The following is a 6,115-nucleotide window of genomic DNA, read 5'->3' on the forward strand; positions in this document are numbered from 1 at the left end:
GTTGTTTAAGTGGTAAGGGATAAAGAATAAAGAGTATGTGGCATGTATATACAATGGAGTACTATAGAACCTCAAAAAAGAAGGAAATCCTGCCATTTGCAATAATGTGGTTGAACCTGGAGGATATTATGCTAACTGAAATAAGTGAGACATAGAAAAAAATATTACACAATCTCACGTATACATGGACTTTTTTAAAAAGAAGAAAAAAATTGACCTCGTAGTAATAGAGAGCAGAATAGTGTTTACCAGAAATGGGGGAAGAATGGGATGGGAGATTCTGATCAAGGGTATAGACTCATGTTTTAGGCTTCATTGAGGTCTTCCATGACCACCCTATCTGAAGTAGCTTCAATACATTACTTTATTCACAGCTATAAGCACAAACTGTGGTCATCTTGTTTTGTTTTTTTTTAATGTTAATTTGTTGATTATTTTTCTTCTCTACTAGAAAGCAAGTTTCTCAAGGGCAGGAAAAAGAACTCTTTTCTCTTGTTTGACCCTGTATGACATTGTGATTTATAATAAGTAATATGTATTTGGTCTTTGTCTCTCTGGCACAGAGCTCTTAAAACCCTTGTAATTTCCTGCAGCACCTGGGTGGCTCAGTCGGTCAAGTGTACAACTCTTGATTTTGACTCAGTTCATGATCTCAGGATCATGAGAGATCAAATCCCATATTGGGCTCTGCATTCAGAGTCTGCTTGAGATTCTCTCTCTCCTCCCTCTGCCTCTTTCCCTGCTTGCACTCTCTAATAAATAAAAAACCCTTGGAATTTCTTAAGGAGTGGGAGAGTTAACATATGTTTCATTATGTAAATGGGGCAACTTTTGGCTTTCTCTGAGGAAGGGGGCTGGTTGTCAGGGGAACCAACCCCATGATTAGAAGGTTGGAACTTTCAAGTCTTACCCCTGATTTCCAGGGAGGAGAGAAGAGCTAGAGGCTAAATCAATCACCAGTGGCCAGTGATTTAATCATCCATCCCTACGCAGTGAAGCTTCCATAAAAATTCAGAATGGCGGGGTTCAGAGAGTTTCTGGATTGGTGAACATGTGGAGATTTGGAGTGACTGGTGCACTGGAGAGGGTATAGAAGCTTTGTGCCCCTTCCCCATACCCTGCCCTATGCACCTCTTCCATCTAGCTGCTGAGTTATATCAATTTGTATCAAACTGGTAATCTGGTAGGTAAAATATTTCTCTGAATTCTGTGAACCCCTCTAGCAAATTAATTGAATCCAAGGAGAGAGCTGTTGTGACCTTTGATCTGTAAGCAGGTGGGTCAGAAGCATGGGGGACAACTTGGACTTTGGATTAGTATCTGAAGTGGGATGGGGGCAGGCAGTCTTCTAGGACTGAGCTCTTAACCTGTGGGGTCTGATCTTATCTCCAGGTAGATAGTTTCAGAATTGAGTTGATCTGTAGTATACCCAGACGGTGTTGGAGTCTCGCTTGGTGGTGAGGTAACTCCCATATCTCAGAACTGGGAGCAGAATTGTGCTTTGTATCCTCAGGGTTCACTTCCCACACTGTATGACCCATCACAAGCACTCAAGAAATGTGTTGAAAAAATGAATCAGGAGAAACTGATTGGCATTAAGCAGGAAGAGAGTGCCCTGCCCATCTCTGTTGTCTCTGTTGTATATGGCTTAGAGTCTGGGGTCATCAGATTTCCAAATCATCTCAATAATTTTCCTTGTTCTGACTAAGCCTTCTGATAGTAATTTTGTCCTACACATGAAGTGAATTCACTGTTAGGCCTGTGGACATGTGGTATCCTCAGTAGTTCTATTTTAAATATCAGATTTATAAATTGGCATTCTTGTTCCACCATTAGTCTTGTTGTCTTGGTTGTGTGAGGATCACTAATGGTGCCCGCTAACTACACTCCTAATACTGCAAAGATGAAGAACAGGTTTTGGTGGTGGTTTCTACCAAGTAGTGTCACCCTAATAGTAATCTTCCTGCTTCCTTGGGAAACTCACTGGTTTTTCCTCTTCTTTTATACTTCAAAAGTAATAATGGATATTGTCAGAATTTAGAAGAGAGGGATCAAAAACATATAATGATCAGAGTTGTATGTCAGATATTGTTGTAGATGTTCAGAAAACATCAGAACAGATGAAGATCATTCATTCTAGTGTGGGAGTTGGACAAAATAAGTATAACATAGGACAAACAACATAATTTTAGACTATTTAAGTGCTATGGAATAAAACAAAGTATAGGCTTGAGATTGCTAAGAAGGGCTGATTACAGTTTTAAGTAGCATGGTACAGGTAGGCTTCATTAAGAAAGAGTAATTTGAGTGAAGACTTGAAGTGAAGATGCTTGTTAAATACCACTTGGGGAAATAGTATTCCAGGTAGAGGCTCTTAGGTGGAAGGGTGTCTGGCAGATGTAAGATACAGCCAAGAGGCCAGTGTGGCCAGAGCAGAGTGTGATGAGAATGGGTCTCTCTGTAGTAGAGAGATGCAAAGGTGGGGGTAGAAACATTTTATAAGGCCTTTGGGGCCATTGTAAGGACTTTGGCTTTTTACTCTGAAGTAAATAGAGAGACTCAACAGGCTTTTAGCACAGAGAAGGTAGAATATGATTCATATTTTAAAAGAAAGCACCACTTTGGCCACCATCCTAGAATAGTTTATAGGAGGTCAAAGATAGAAGGGGGTGGTAATGGTGGAGATTGGCTTCTGGAGAATCCAGAATATTTTGAAGGTAGAGCTAACAGAATTTTCTAAGAGACTAAGTGCAGAATGTGAGAGAAAGAAAAGTCAGGGATGACTTTGAGGGATTTGGCTTGAACAAGTGGAAGGATAAAGTTTCTCTTTAATGAGATTTTGTGGGAGGAGTAGGTTTGGGGTGGGAGATGTTGGAATTAAAAGGCAAATCTGGGACTTGTTAATTTCCTTGCCTATTAGCCATTTGACTGGAAATGTTAAGCAGCATAGATGAGTCTCGGGTTTGGAATAGATGATACAAATTTGGGAGTTACTTACATATAGATGGCATGTAAAGTCATGGGACAAGTTGGGATCATGGATAGATGAATGTAAACAGAGAAGATAACCAAGGACAGATCGTTGGGGTCTCTTCAGCATTATGAGGGGAGAAGAGGAGGAACTAGCAAGGGATACTGGAAAAAATGGGGGGCACTTCATGGACATTCAGTAGGAAAAAAAACATGAGAGTGTCATACCCTGGAAGGCAAGAGAATTGTATCAGAGAGCGTAAATGATCAACCATGTCAAACACTGATGGTAGGTGAAGTCAGCATGGGGACTGAGAGTTCATAATGGGATTTTTCAAACATTGAGGTAGCTCTTGGGGAATGAAGATGAAAACTTGCTTGGTGGACTTACTTGATTGTGACCATTGCATATTGTTCTTGAGCAAGACACATTCCAGTTTGTGGCCACTGTCCCAGAGACAGGTAGCATACTTATCAAAAGGAGGAGACTATGCATTCTGCAACACCCCTGCTTATGACCCCTTTGTATAGAAATTGTGCTTCTTCATACCAGTGAAGTGAAAGTGAGAAAGTTGTGATTAGATGTCCCTGTGGGCTCACAATTTCTGCCCAAAAGAAATTAATGTGAGGGACAGAGCAGTTGCTTACTCTTGGGAGGGTTACTAGTTTTGCTTCTTGTAGCTCAGCAATAAACTTACATAACCTTTCTGTGTTCTCTGCAGAATGAGTGAGCATTCAGCTGTGGACAAGGCAATTTTAGGGTTAAAGATGTTTTGTTTTGTTTTTAGAGTTAAAGTTTTTTGTGTTAAGGCCAGCAAATGTGCAAATGACAATTATATAGGACATCATCCCCCACTGGTACCTGGTAGGGAGTAGAGGGAGGAAAAAAGATTCTTTAACCCATTTCTATATGTTGGAGTCCCATGATTTTCATTTCTCTGAGATAAAAAGAAAGAAATAATGATTTGGCCAAGAGAGGGAAATCCACCCACTGTGTCAGACCTAAAGAGGCTTTAATGGGAAAAGGTTTGGGGACACTGTAGGCAGAGCAGACGATATGTATAAAAGCAAGGCAGGCTCTAAACCTAAGGTTCATAGGATTGTGGTGGACCAGTTTGGATAACATTAAAGAGGCCCAGAACAAGTTACTGGTAAGTATGGAGAGGAATCCTGTAGTCAGAAAGTGAAATTCAGACTAAACTATCTGGGGTATAGGTGTAAGTAGAAGGCATCAGGGATTTGGCTGACTTAGGGCGTGACTGCCCATAGGCTAGGCAGTGTTGTTCAAACTATGGTCCCCACATCAGCGACATCAGCATCACCTGAGAACTTGTTAAAAATGCAAATTCACAGGCTCTACCTGAGACCTACTGAGTTAGAAACCCTGGAGATGGGCCCAGCAATCTGTTTTAACAGGTGATTCTGATTCATGCTAATGTTGAAAAACACTGGTCTAGGACTGAACTAGGTATTTACTAACTGGAATTGGGGAGAATATTACAAATATAGGAGTCAATAAAGGTTTTGAGCCTGGCTGAGTGGAAGAAGTCAGTTGTTTAAATTATCTAAATGTATTTCTTATTTGTTCCTTTGAAACAAATAATAACAAATTGAAAGATATTTCTCTATCAAGTTATACAGCTGTTGGCTGTAAGTGTATACAGTTTTATATGACTGTCATAGTCATATAAATATAGTCATAAAAACCATAGTTGTTTATTGTTTATTTGATAGAAATTCTGAATTGGTCCCGAGTGGGTTTAGAGGCACTTTTAATTCATCAAGGTCTCAGTCCCAGGTGCCAGGTTTTTCCCAAGTGTCAGGCTTTTAGTCTTTCCACACTGCCAGCCTCCTGGTGCCACCATACTGGTGATGTGTCTCTTTAGGCCCACAAAATGGCTGCCCAAGCTGCAAGCATTATATCCTTGTAGAAGAGCATTTTACACAGGGGGGAAGTTGGTGCAAGCCAGAGTGCATTCTTTTCCTATGCCATTCATTCATCTCCAACCCCATCTGCCCCCCCATCCAGAAGACTTCTTAAGTATCACCGTACAAACCAGTGATATGCCCCCCAGACCACCCACCAGCACATGGGACTAGATTAGATCTAGCAAGATCCACGCCCTGGGTTTGGGCCTATTGTACATCCTAATAAAATCAGAGTTATGTTAGTCAGGGTAATGGGACAGGGCTGTCGGGAGAGCAAGTAACAGTGCTTGCTATAGTTATAAGGACATAGACACTTAACCTATATTTCTGTGATCAGTAATTACTTTATTCGCATACTGCTTCTATATGAGTAGTCTAAATTTTCTACTGAATATTTGGCCCTCATGCCTTTATCATGACAGTTTCAATAATAGAGAGAAATTATTTTTAATAACCTCAAATTAAAGTTATTTCTAATAGGAACACTGGACTTGAAATTTCCCAGGTTGGTCTGTTATTCACATCCGGCTGTTGTGACAACTAGTGCATTAGCTGAAACAAAACAAAACTCTCTCATAGATGTTTCTGAAATGGTACCAGCATTATTTTTAAACAAATAGCAATCACTAATACTTTCCTTTTGGTGTAATTCCATATTATATTAATTTGGGACAAATGTGTCATACTATGTGTAATGATTAATATCAATTTGTTGTGTGCTCCTATAGGAATTTGTCCTAGAGTATCCTGGTCATCCTGTAGTGGTTCAAACATACAATAGCTCATATTCATGCTGGAAAAAAAGCCTGCTGGGGCTGAAGGTTTCCTACAATGTCTCTACAAAGGAGAAACTCTGCCCCTCTCTCTGGCTCCTTCTAGACGTCCACCTAGAAGCTGCTGACTATCTGAGTGGTCAGAGCTCCCCACACTGGAAAGTATATCACTAAAGGGCAGGGCCACTGCCTTGAGAGGTGGTGGATCTTCATAGATATATTCTCTATTCTGGCTTTGCCATCTGGTTTCTGCTGGTACATGATTGGCATATCGGATTCAAGGGGGAAGAAACAAGAAGCTTTGCTTGGGTTTCTTGGTCTGAGTCACATTTTCTAATCTAGCTCAGTTTTACCATGGAGAAGCCCTGTATGTGGAGGAGTGACCACCACCTGCCCAGCGATGTGTAGAGCTCCACGTGACTTCCATCCAGTTAGTGTTCTCT

The sequence above is a fragment of the Lutra lutra genome, chromosome 3 (assembly GCF_902655055.1).
Source record: "Lutra lutra chromosome 3, mLutLut1.2, whole genome shotgun sequence".
Lineage (NCBI taxonomy): Eukaryota > Metazoa > Chordata > Mammalia > Carnivora > Mustelidae > Lutra > Lutra lutra.